This window comes from Pristiophorus japonicus, chromosome 1 (genome assembly GCF_044704955.1).
Source record: "Pristiophorus japonicus isolate sPriJap1 chromosome 1, sPriJap1.hap1, whole genome shotgun sequence".
In the NCBI taxonomy this organism is placed as follows: domain Eukaryota; kingdom Metazoa; phylum Chordata; class Chondrichthyes; family Pristiophoridae; genus Pristiophorus; species Pristiophorus japonicus.
The window spans coordinates 433,327,675-433,340,538 of record NC_091977.1 but is presented as its reverse complement, the minus strand read 5'-3'; positions in this window follow the sequence as shown (position 1 = coordinate 433,340,538).

The window sequence follows — 12,864 nt, the reverse complement described above, 5'->3', positions numbered from 1 at the left end:
TTGTCGCTGACCAGGATGTCCGGCAAGCCGTGGGTCGCGAAAGCTGTACGCAGACTCTCCACAGTGATGGATGTCGTGCACGAGTTCAATATGATGCACTCGATCCACTTCGAGTATGCATTGACAACGATCAGGAACATTTTCCCCGTGAATGGACCCGAATAGTCTACGTGAATGTGTGACCATGGCCTGGTGGGCCAGGGCCAAGGGCTGAGTGGAGCCTCCCTGGGGGCATTGGCCAGCTGGGCACATGTCGTGCACCTGCGAACCCAGTGTTCCAGGTCTGAGTCAATCCCCGGCCACCATACATGTGACCGAGCAATGGCCTTCATTAACACAATGCCAGGGTGCTTGCTGTGGAGTTCCTGATGAACCCTTCCCTTTCTTTCTGGGGCATGACTACCCGGCTGCCCCATAACAGGCAGTCGGCTTGGATGGAGAGTTCATCCAACCGTCTCTGAAACGGCCTAACTTCCTCGGGGCACACCCTGTGTACGGGCGCCCAATCCCCAGTCAGGACACATTTCTTTATCATGGATAGGAGGGGGTCCCTGTTGGTCCAGAGTTTAATCTGTCAGGCTGTGATGGGGGAGCCCGCAGTGTCAAAAGCCTCAACGGCCATGACCATCTCGCCGCTCTGCTCCGACACCACCTCGATGGTGGCCAGTGGAAGCCTGCTAAGTGCGTCAGCGCAATTTTTGGTGCCTGGCCAGTGCCGTAAGGTGTAGTCATACGCAGCCAGCCTGAGGGCCCATCTTTGTATGCGAGCTGACGCGTTAGTATTGACAGCCTTGCTGTCGGACAACAGGGATGTTAACGGCTTGTGGTCCTAGCTCGAACTGTCTACTGAAAAGGTACTGGTGCATCTTTTTCACATCGTACACACACGCGAATGCCTCCTTCTCGACCATGCCGTATCCACGCTCTGCCTGGGAGAGCGACCTGGAGGTGTAAGCCACCGGTTGGAGTTGGCCGTCATCATTACCCTGCTGCAACACACACCCAACCCCGTAGTATGACGCATCGCATGTTAAAACCAGTTTTTTACAGGGGTCATACAAAGTCAGCAGTTTGTTGGAACACAGCAGGTTCCTCGCCTTATTGAAAGCCCATTCTTGACAATTCCCCCAAAACCATTCACACCCTTTACGGAGGAGCATATGTAACGGCTCCAACAGTGTGCTTAAGTTCGGCAGAAAGTTCCCAAAATAGTTCAAAAGTCCCAGGAATGATCGCAACTCCGATGTGTTGCCGGGCCTGGGCGCCTAGTGAATCGCCTCAGTTTTTGATTCAGTGGGCCGGATCCCGTCTGCGGCAACCCTCCTGCCCAGGAACTCGACCTCTGGGGTCAAAAACACGCACTTGGCCTTTTTCAGCCGCAAGCCTACCCGATCCAATCGGCGTAGCACCTCCTCCAGGTTGCGGAGGTGTTCCTCAGTGTCTCAACCCATTCTAAGGATGTCGTCTTGGAATACGATCATTCCGGGGATGGACTTGAGCAAGCTTTCCATGTTTCGCTGAAAGATAGCCACTGCCGAACGAATGCCGAACGGGCACCTATTGTAAACAAATAATCCTTTGTGCGTCATGATGGTGGTCAGAAACTTGGAATCTTCCGCCAGTTCCTGAGTCATGTAGGCTGAAGTGAGGTCCAGTTTTGTGAACAGCTTTCCACCTGCCAGCGTAGCAAAGAGGTCCTCCGCTCTCGGAAGCGGGTATTGGTCTTGCAGCGACACTCGGTTGATGGTGGCTTTGTAGTTGCCACAAATCCTAACCGAGCCATCTGCTTTGAGGACGGGAACGATGGAACTTGCCCAATTGCTGAATTCAACGGCCAAAATTATGCCCTCTCTGAGCAGCCTGTCCAATTCACTTTCAATTTTCTCACGCATCACGTACGGCACCGCTCTGGCTTTGTAGTGCACTGGTCTGGCGTCCGGTGTGATGCGTATCACTACTTTAGTGCCCTTGAACGTTCCGACACCGGGTTGAAAGAGTGACTCGAACTTTTGCAATACCTGCGAGCGTGAACTTCGCTCCACAGATGAAATGGCGTGCACATCCCCCCATTTCCAATTCATCTCAGCTAGCCAACTCCTCCCCAAAAGTGCGGGGCCATTTCCCAGAACAATCCAGAGTTGTAGCCGGTTCTGTAATCCATTGTGCGTTACCACCAAGTTTGCACTGCCCAGCACTGGGATTATCTCTTTGGTATACGTACGTAGCTGCGTCTCAATGCGTTCCAGTTTGGGCTTGCTAACTCTGTGTGGCCATAGTTTCTCAAATTGTTGGGCGCTCATGAGTGACTGGCTAGCTCCCGTATCCAGCTCCATGTGCACCGGGATGCCATTCAGTAAGACTTTCATCATCATGGGTGGCGTTTTAGTGTATGAACTGTGGACGTCAGCCACATGAACTCTCTGAACTTCAGCATCCATGGTTGTTCCCCAGGCCTCATCCTGCATTGCAGACCCCTCGTCTGGTTCCTCTGTCTCGCAGACTAGCCTCGCTACTGCCTTTTTGCACATCCTGGCCAAGTGTCCACTGACATTACAAATCCTACAGGTATAAAGCTGGAACCTGCAGCTTTTGGCAGTGTGTCTACCCCCACACCTCCAGCATGAGCTGAGATTGCTGTTAACAAAAGGACTATTCCCAGGCATTCCTCTCTGATGGCCCGTTTGGCTGTTTCTAAGCACTCTTATGGAGGGTGTTATTGGTCCCATCACGGGATGCATTGTTCCTCGTGATGGCGTGAATAGCTGATCCCCTTTCCATTGTCCCTGTTGCAGGCCCGCCCTGGAGCTTGTTGCTGCCTGGGCGGTGTCGAATTGCCCCTGCCTGCCTGCCTGGGTGGTGTTGAATTGTCCTTGCCTGCCTGCGGGGTTCTGTATCACTTTTACAACATTAACTCCCTGGTTCATTGCAACGTTAAAACCCGGGCTGCGTGCGTAAAATCGCTTGGTCTCCTCTTCCCCTGCCATAAAGGTCTGAGCCATCAACGCGCCCCTTCTAAAGTCAAGTCCTTAGTCTTTATGAGCTTCCTGAAAATGCCGGCATGGTTAATGCCCTCAATGAAAAAGTCCCTTAACATCTCCCCCCTGCAGGCATCGGAGAACTTACAGAGACTGGCCAAACGCTACAGTTCCGCCATGAAGTCCGAGACATTTTGACCCTCCCGACGCCGGTGAGAGTAGAACTGGTGCCGGGCCATGTGTACGCTACTTGCTGGCTTGAGATGCTCACTGATCAACTGGCTGAGCTCTTCGAAGGACTTGTCCGCTGGCTTTTGGGGTGCGATCAGATCTTTCATCAGCGCATACGTCTGTGGACCACAGCTGGTCAGTAGATGCGCCTTCTGCTTGTTAGCCGCTGTCTCTTCCAGCCAGTCCTTTGTGACAAAGTTCTGCTGGAGTCTTTCCACAAAGTCGTCCCAGTCCTCACCCACACAGTAGCGTTCCTCTGTGCCACCGGTGGCCATCCTTGTGGTTCAGTGATTCCCGTTTCTCGTCACCAAATGTAGTGTCTCTGCACTTTGTTACAAACTCACACGAGGCATGTATATATCAGACACGGTTACTCTGTGACCTTCACTTTATTCCCAGGACCAAGGAGTGCTGACCCTGGGTGGGATCTCTCCTTTTATACCTGGAAACCCAGGTGAGGAGTGTCTCCCACAAGCTCACCTCCTGTGGTCAGGGTGTGCATTTCAAGGGTACAGGTACAGTGTGCATGAGTTACAGTTACATAACTATTGTCATTACAAGATGGTGAAATACATGACAGGGAGAAATTTGGTTGCGCCCCATTTGGGGCGGTAACCCAGGCAGAGTGGTAATTTTAGTGCCTTGAAAAAATTTACGCCCTCCGCCCAGGAATTCGTCAGAATCGGTCGAAGAGCTGACAGGGGCGTTAAATCAGCCGTTGCATATTACAGCTGGTGGATGATAACAAAAGTTTGGTCGGTAAATTTGGCAAACCCACTGCGCGTGCACGGAACTCCAAGTCAGACCCCAGGAGCAGCCGAGTCTTAAATGCAGCAACTCAAGTTCGCGCAGGCACAGTTCCAGCTCCACAGGGCCTTCAGAACACGAAAATGGAGGAGCAAGGAAGACGCCAGCTATCTACCCGCTTCTCGCCCACCACCGTTGATGCCCTTGCTGGAGGCAGTGGAGAATCGCTGGAGTGCCCTTCAGCCTGGAGGGGGACGAATGCCAGCATCTTGGGATTTGAGAAGGCTCTGAAGGGAGGTGGCTGAGCCCGGAGCGCGGTATCCACAACAGCGACCCAATGTCATAATACATTCAAAGGCCTTAATACGGTCATCAGGGGGAGTACCCTTTCCATTCACCTTCCAATGCCTTTATGTGAACCTCACTCTCTCATATAATGTAATGACTTTGCACTGCCTACCCCTTCTTTACGTCTCCAAGGCCATGCTCCTCACTGCTGAAGCCAGCCTGAGACCTCTCCATCGCCTCACCAGACATGCCCTGCCCATCCAAGCATTTTTCATCTTCTAGCTCCTTACTCAGCCTGAGACCAGCACTTTTCAACTCTTCATATGCGGTCTCATACGTACTGGTAGTTGCTGGTGCCCCAGACCCACCGTTCACACATCCGCTATGCGATGTCACGCAGCATGAATTGCCGATATGCACACTACCATATTACTCACGGGTACCCCATTGCAGACACATGTGGCACATCAGCACCTACACAGCCACTAACAACATTTTGCTTTTGTTAATGCAGGTCAACCGCACGCACAAGCTGCGAGGAGGAGCGAGTGTCTGCCCTCATGGGCGCTTCAGACATGACGAAGGAAGGCGGGGAGGCAGAGCCCCCGCTCGACAGCAACGGTATGTGAATGAGATGGGTGTTTTGTGTGAGTCCTGTTAGCCTTGAGGACACATTCCTTGCAAGATGTTGCACCAAAAATAATTATGTCCCGTCCTTCTTGCCTTCCTGCCCCCTCGCCAGCTGATAACCGCACTTCTGTTGCTTTGTGCTTACAGATGATGAGCCAGAAGAGCGTCAGCCTGTCTGTCAGCCAACGTCTTCAGACGATGGGGAAGATGAGGAGGAGGAAGTGGAGAGCAGTGTGCCGGGACAGGGCGAGATATCCACAGTTGGATCAAGTAGGGAGAGCACCTCGGTCGAAGAGGCCGTCTTCGCGGGATTGGCTGAACCTGAGGCTCCTGGCCCCAGTGGCCAGCAGTAACGTCCAGCGCGAGGGGAAGCTCGGGGGCCAGTTCTCCGGAGGGTAAGTCAGCCCATGAGTCCTGCTCACAGATAGGCAGATGAGCACCTGGACTTTGAGGCTATTTCCAGGGAGTCAATGCAGATGCAATGGGAGCTCAGGGGTGCATTGGCGAGGATCCCGCCGAGTGTGGATGCACTTGCGTTGAATGTGGCAAAGACCGCCTCAACCTTGGCATTTGTGGTTTGGGGGCCTATCAAGCCCATCCTTGGTCGATCACAATGGATGCTCGACGCCACAAGTGACCATGGGGTCCCAGACATGATAGTGTGGGCCATGGCTGATGTGGCAGTAGCCCTTCAGTAGCAGGCCGAGACCACGCAACACGTGCAAACTGCCATGTCATCAGTGCGTGCTGGCATCAATGCACTTCTGCTCTGATGCAGGGTCAAATTGATGCCACACATTCACTGACTGTTGCCATTGTGTCTGGGTCCCCATCAATCCAACAAGGAGGTAACGGTGCCAAAGTAGGCCAGCAATCTGTGCTCCACCAGATTGCTCCAGATGCTGAGGCTCTGCACTGGGGGAGTGGCGGGCCGTCGGTCGAGATGGAACATGATGTCCTCTCTCAGGAGGACATCATTCGGTCTCCTGACACTGCCATTCTGCCTTAACCCCAGCCATCCTACACTGTGTGCCGCCCATTCTCAGGCGGGGCTGTCAGCAGCTGGCCTTTCCATGCCCAGAGCTGGTCCAGGGTGTTGTGCGAGGCCATCTGTCCTGTCTCCCTTTGACACACAGCAGCCCTCAAGTGACTTTGCTGCAGGCACTGTGGACCCATCGAGGAGGAGCAGTAGGTGAGGGAGGGGATGAGGCAGAGGGGTGAGAAATGCCTACACAAGACCCACCAATGAAAGGTGTGGCCATGGGCCCTATGTAGAAAAAGTGTAAATGTTATTCATTTGTTGTATTATTTGAAGGGGCGGGCGTCCCATTTTGTTTTCATTGAGGGGGTGGGGTCTGTGTACATATGTTGTAAATGTTATTCATCTGTTGCATTATTTGAAGGGGCAGGTGCCCCATTGTGTTTTGTTTGAGGGGTTTAGGGTTGTTTGAGGGATGTGTTTGCAATAAAATGTAATGTTGAACGTTTCATTCAGCCTCTGGTGTATTACTGTTGACTTGTAACGGAGAGGTGGCAATATCGTGCCACAATACACACTCATTATTAGCTGCATTCCTCAGCTCACTCGATTTAAGTGAAGCGTTCCCTTATGAGCCACTACTGAATATCCCTGCCGCCGCCAACGTTGGCATGCTGCCTCCTCCATAGATGCTGCTGGTTCTCGCCGTGTTGCTGTTCATTCGTGACATCGGCACATTCATGGTCCTCCTCGTCCTCCTGAGGTGGCCCTGCAATACCCACTGGCAAGGCTTGGGTCCTCATGATGGCCAAGTTGTGCAGTATGCAGCACACCACAATGAATAGTGAGACCTGTTGAGGGGAGTATTGAAGTCTGCCTCCAGAGAGGTCCAGGCATCGGAATCGCTGCTTTAGCACCCCTATTGTATGCTCTATGATGTTGTGGGTGGTAGCATGGCTCTCATTGTAGTGTTCATCCGGCTATGTGGTGGGGTTGCGGAAGGGGGTTATCAGCCGGGCTGTATCCCTTGTCCCCGAGCTGCCAGCCTCGGCCTTGCCTTGGTAGCTGAAACAGTCGTGGTACAATGCTCTCCCACAGGATAAAGTTATCATGTGCGATTCCAGGATAGCAAGCATCGACTGTGAGGATGTGCTGTATGTGGTCGCACACCAGCTGCACATTTAGGGAGTGGTATCCCTTTCTGTTTCTGAATACCTTTGCATTCTGGAATGGTGCTCACAAGGCCACGTACATGCAGTTAATTGTTCCTTGGACCCTCGGGAAGCCCACTATCCTGCCAAACCCATATACGCGCTCATCCTGTTTCTCCCTGGTCATCAGGAAGATAATGAAGTCCATTCGATGGGTGTACAGAGCCTGTGTGACGTCACGTATGCAGTGATGTTCTGCGAATTGTTAGACGCTGCATATGTCCCCTGATGCAGCCTGGAAGGAGCCGGAGGCATAGAAGGTGAGTGCCACAGTGACCTTCACTGCAATGGGCAGCGCAGTCCCGGTGCTGTTGTGAGGTTACAGGTCTTCCTGCAGGAGTTGGCATATCTCTGTAACGACCTCCTTTCGGAAACACAGCCTTCTGACATACTGCTCCTCGAACAGGTCCAGGTATGAGCGTTGCCACTGATAAAACCGCGGGGTGTAAGGCCTCCTGCCCCAACATCTAGGGGCTCCCCTCCTTCGGCCACCAACATGGCCAACAGCCTTTCTCTCTTCACGACTCCTTTCTAGAGCATGTAGAATGCGACGCTGGCGGCACAGTAATGCCCCTATTAAAGTTTTATAAAGAAGTTTCTCTCATCTCCACTGGTATGTCTGTGTGCCCCTGCAAATTCAAAGGCTCACCACCATGCTGTGTGTAATTGTTGCACTGACTGTGGCCTCCGATGGAAGCACTTCCTCATCCCTTTAAGTAGCCACCTGTTAACAACTCTGCAAGTCTGTACCGACTGTTTTTCCAGATGTTGTTCTTGGTGGCCGCTAAATGAGACGGTCGAACCTAATTTACCGACCGGGGAGCAAGCGTGGGTGTTGTACCAGGTCTGGCGTCAGGATCGCACTGAATGTCAGCAGCCAGGTGCTATTGGTTTCCGCCACGGTGAGCGTCTAATGAATTTTCGCTTGGGTCACTAAAAACTGCGCTCCCGGTTGGTAACCTCTTACGCTCCCATAAACACCTCCTACGGCCGCTCACTGAGGCATTAAACAACGGAAAATCCAGCCCAATAATATGGGACTGACTATTTGTACTGCCCTTTTTCTGTCCTTCTACGCCTGCGTCCTCTCGAGACTCCGCCCCCGATGCCTCCTACCCACCTGGAAGTGAGGCCCCACAATCAGTCCGACCACATTGTTCCTCAGAGCCTACGGTCGGCAGAGAGAGAAGCGGTGTGGCGAGAGAAGCGGTGGGGCGGAGGGGGGGGGGGCGGTTGGCGGAAGTGGTGGGGCGTGGAAGTGGTGGAGTGGGGAGAGAGAGAGAGAGAGCTGAGCCCCGAACCTCCGACTGGGCCCCGAGCCTCTCACTGAGCCGCAAGTCGCCGAGCCCCGAGCCTCCCACCGAGCTCCGAGCCTCCCACTGAGCCCCGGCAGGGGGAGAGAGGTGGCGGCGGGCGACCGGGGGAGGGGGGAGGGGAGGATAGAGAGAGAGAGAGAGAGCTAGAGAGAGAGAGAGCCTGGAGGAGAGAGAGAGAGACATGGGGGTGGGGGGGGGGGGGGAAGAGAGACGGGTGGGGGGAAGAGAAAGACATGCGGTGGGTGGGGAGATCGGAGGGGAGAGAGGTTCTTCCAGCCCCCTTTACACCCACATCCGATTTCTCGGAAAGCTTGGTGCATGTGTTACAAGGGATATCGTTGGAGTGGATGAAATCCAGAAGTCACGATACTGTCACTATTCACTTCATACCCAATAAACCTGTTAACAATCCGTACACAATGACCCGTCTTTCAATAGGTATATAAAAAGGAAAAGGGTGACTGAAGTAAATGTTGGTCCCTTAGAGGACGAGACCGGGGAATTAATAATGGGGAACATGGAGATGACAGAAACTCTGAACAAATATTTTGTATCAGTCTTTCCGGACACTAACAATATTCCGACAGTGGATAGTCAAGGGGCTATAGTGGGGGAGGAACTTAACACAATCACAATCACTAAGGAGGTGGTACTCAGTAAGATAATGGGACTAAAGGTAGATAAATCCCCTGGACCTGATGGCTTGCATCCTAGGGTCTTAAGAGAAGTAGTGACAGGGATTGTGGATGCAGTGGTTGTAATTTACCAAAATTCCCTGGATTCTGGGGAGGCCCCAGCAGATTGGAAAACTGCAAATGTAATGCCCCTATTTAAAAAGGAGGGAGACATAAAGCAGGAAAGTATAGACCAGTTAGCCTAACATCTGTGGTTGGGAAAATGTTGGAGTCCATGATTAAAGAAGCAGCAGCAGGACATTTGGAAAAGCAAAATTCGGTCAGGCAGAGTTAGCATGGATTTATGAAGGGGAAGACATGTTTGACAAATTTGTTGGAGTTCTTTGAGGATGTAACGAACAGGGTGGATAAAGAGGAACCAGTGGATGTGGTGTATTTGGACTTCCAGAAGGCATTTGACAAGGTGCCACATAAAAGGTTACTGCACAAGATACAAGTTCACAGGGTTGGGGGTAATATATTAGCATGGATAGAAGATTGGCTAACTAACAGAGAACAGAGAGTCAGGATAAATGGTTCATTCTCTGGTTGGCAACCAGTAACTAGTGGGGTGCCACAGGGATCATTGCTGGGGCCCCAACTATTTACAATCTATATTAACGACTTGGAAGAAGGGACTGAGTGTAACTTAGCCAAGTTTGCTGACAATACAAAGATTGGAGGAAAAGCAATGTGTGAGGAGTACACAAAAAATCTGCAAAAGGACATAGACAGGCTAAGTGAGTGGGCAAAAATTTGGCAGATGGAGTATAATGTTGGAAAGTGTGAGGTCATGCACTTTGGCAGAAAAAAATCAAAGAGCAAGTTATTATTTAAATGGAGAAAGATTGCAAAGTACTGCAGTACAGTGGGTCCTGGGGGTACTTGTGCATGAAACACAAAAGGATAGTATGCAGGTACAGCAAGTGATCAGGAAGGCCAATGGAATCTTGGCCTTTATTGCAAAAGGGATGGAATATAAAAGCAGGGAAGTCTTACTACAGCTAAATAAGGTATTGGTGAGGCCACACCTGGAATACTGCATGCAGTTTTGGTTTCCATATTTACGAAAGGATATACTTGCTTTGGAGGCAGTTCAGAGAAGGTTCACTAGGTTGATTCCGGGGATGAAGGGGTTGACTTATGAGGAAAGGCTGAGTAGGTTGGGCCTCTACTCATTGAAATTCAGAAGAATGAGAGGTGATCTTATTGAAACGTATAAGATTATGAAGGGGCTTGACAAGGTGGATGCAGAGATGATGTTTCCACTGATGGGGGAGACTAGAACTAGAGAGCATGATGTTAGAATAAGGGGCCGCCCATTTAAAACAGAGATGAGGAGAAATTTCTTCTCTGAGAGGGTTGTAAATCTGTGGAATTCGCTGCCTCAGAGAGCTGTGGAAACTGGGACATTGAATAAATTTAAGACAGAAATAGACAGTTTCTTAAACGATAAGGGGATAAGGGGTTATGGGGAGCGGGTGGGGATGTGGAGCTGAGTCCATGATCAGATCAGCCATAATATTGAATGGCGGAGCAGGCTCGAGGGGCTGTATGGCCTACTCCTGTTCCTATTTCTTATGTTCTTATGTTAATATGGGAGGTGGGAGGGGCGGGTGGAAGGGACTTCGACTCTGGGAGGGATGCACTTACGCTGGAGTAATGGACTTCGGTTGGGAGTGATAGCCCTTGTGCTGGTGTAAGGTATTTTGGCTGGGGGTAAGGGACTTTGGCTGGATCTTGGTGGCTTTTGGGGAGTTCTATCCTCTGTGGCTTCTGAAGTCAAAATGCATCGAATTACAAATTGGAAAGTCAGTTGGAACTTGGGCTGGGCGGTTCCAGTTACACATTCGAGAGGAACTTCAGGCTTATCCTCCAAGGGGACCAATCAGCAATAGGTCATGTGATAATGGAGTGCCAATCAGAGACAAGGCGGCCATTTTGGTAGTACAAATAGACGCATCCCAATAATATACATTTAATTACTTTGAAGTGCAGCCACTGTCATGTTGTCATGTAGACAAATGCTGCAGCCTTTTGGCACACATTGACATCACATACCAATAACCAGTTAATCTGTTGTTAGTCGTATTAGTAGAGTCGGGAGGGGCCATATTTTTTAAACCAAATCCGGGAACACACAGGGTGGGAGAACAGCAAAGTAGCTAGGACCTAAAATGTAGGTCACGCAATGCAGCGGCAAATTTTTTTAGCAGCCTATATTTTAACAATTGCATATATACATTACAAACACAAAACAAACGAGCATATAATTACTGTGGATGTGACGTCACACTATTTAAGCGCATTCAGACACTGTTTATAAATAATTTAATAACACTGTTTGGTTTTGCAGAGCCTTCAGTCTCCCTAAAGTAAAGGTTTGGTTGTCAAGTGAGGCTGGGTCGGGAGCTGAGCCCAACTCGCTAGCGGCGCATACCTGCCCTTCGGTGCTTGAATAACGTGGACACTAACCGGCAGACCAGCCTCTTACACCACTGAGCCTGCCTCATAACTGGCCTCATGTCAAATCGGCGCTCGCGATGGGTGTGATTGATGGGGCGCCTGGGAAGGAAACGTGTAACTGGGGACTGTTCTGGGGACAGTGTTTTCCCGGACACACTGTGCTTTATCTGGGGACTGTCCCTGGAAAATGGTGACATATGGTCACCCTGTAGTCAATGGATAGCAGGAGAACTCCCTACTTTTCTTAAAATAGCACGCTAAGATCTTTAATGCCCACCTGAATAACCAGACAGGGCCTCAGTTTAACATCTCATCCAAAGGATAGCACCCAGATATTACAGCACTTCCTCAATCCATCTTATGCCCTTAAATCCTGGAGTGTGGTTTGAATGCATAATCTTCATATTCAGATGCAAGAGTGCTACAAACTGAGCCAAACTGATACATACCAAAGGTTGTACCATGCCTCTCATTTTGGGAAGAAAGCTAAGGTAAAAATTTTAATTTTGAACACTGCAGGTTTCAAAACTAAAGGTTACGTGTATGTGCACACATATTGGGGTCAATTTAAATTCCTAGTCAGGAACGTGGCCTATGAAGCTGATGGCCCATCTGGATGTTACAGTGGGGAGGCCTAGCCAATTTTAATGACCGGGCCTCTTTTCCATTTTGTGGGATCGCCTCCCGCCTAAAACCGGCGGGAATGACGAGGAAGCCAGTGAGCAGGAGCAGGTTTTCGTGTGATAGGAGGCCACTGCCGAAGACCCAAGGGAATGGTCCTGGAATAAAGTAAGTGGTCGGGGGATGGACCCGGAGGCAATTGCAGTCAGGGAAGGAAAGCCCGGGGCAGGGGAAGCCTGTCATGTATCTTACATTATTATATATAACTGTATCCTAACATGCTATACATGACTGTAATAAGATATGACCTGTAACCACCAGCATACCTTACCACCAGGGGTGCACTTGCAAGAGACAGGTATATAAGGACAGGTCTCAGGCAAGTGCAGCATTCCAGAGCTGTGAAATAAAGGTGCAGGTCCAGAGTGACCTTGACTTCACTACATGCCTCGTGTGAATCTGTACTGAGGGGACAGGACTTTACAAAGCCCATGGCCACAAGAAAACTAAATTAATTTTAAAATAGCCATCTCTCTTCTGGCAAGTTCAGCATGGTGGGAAAGCCACAAGTTTCTTTGCGCAGCCCTGGGGTTAATATTTCAGTTGAGTCCAAAGACGTCATTGGGACCTGATCTGCATATTTAAACTAGTACCTTGCCCTCGCCGCCCCCCACCCGCTCCTCTCCCCCCCCCCCCCCCACCGCCCAGAAGCTTCAGGTGAGCGTC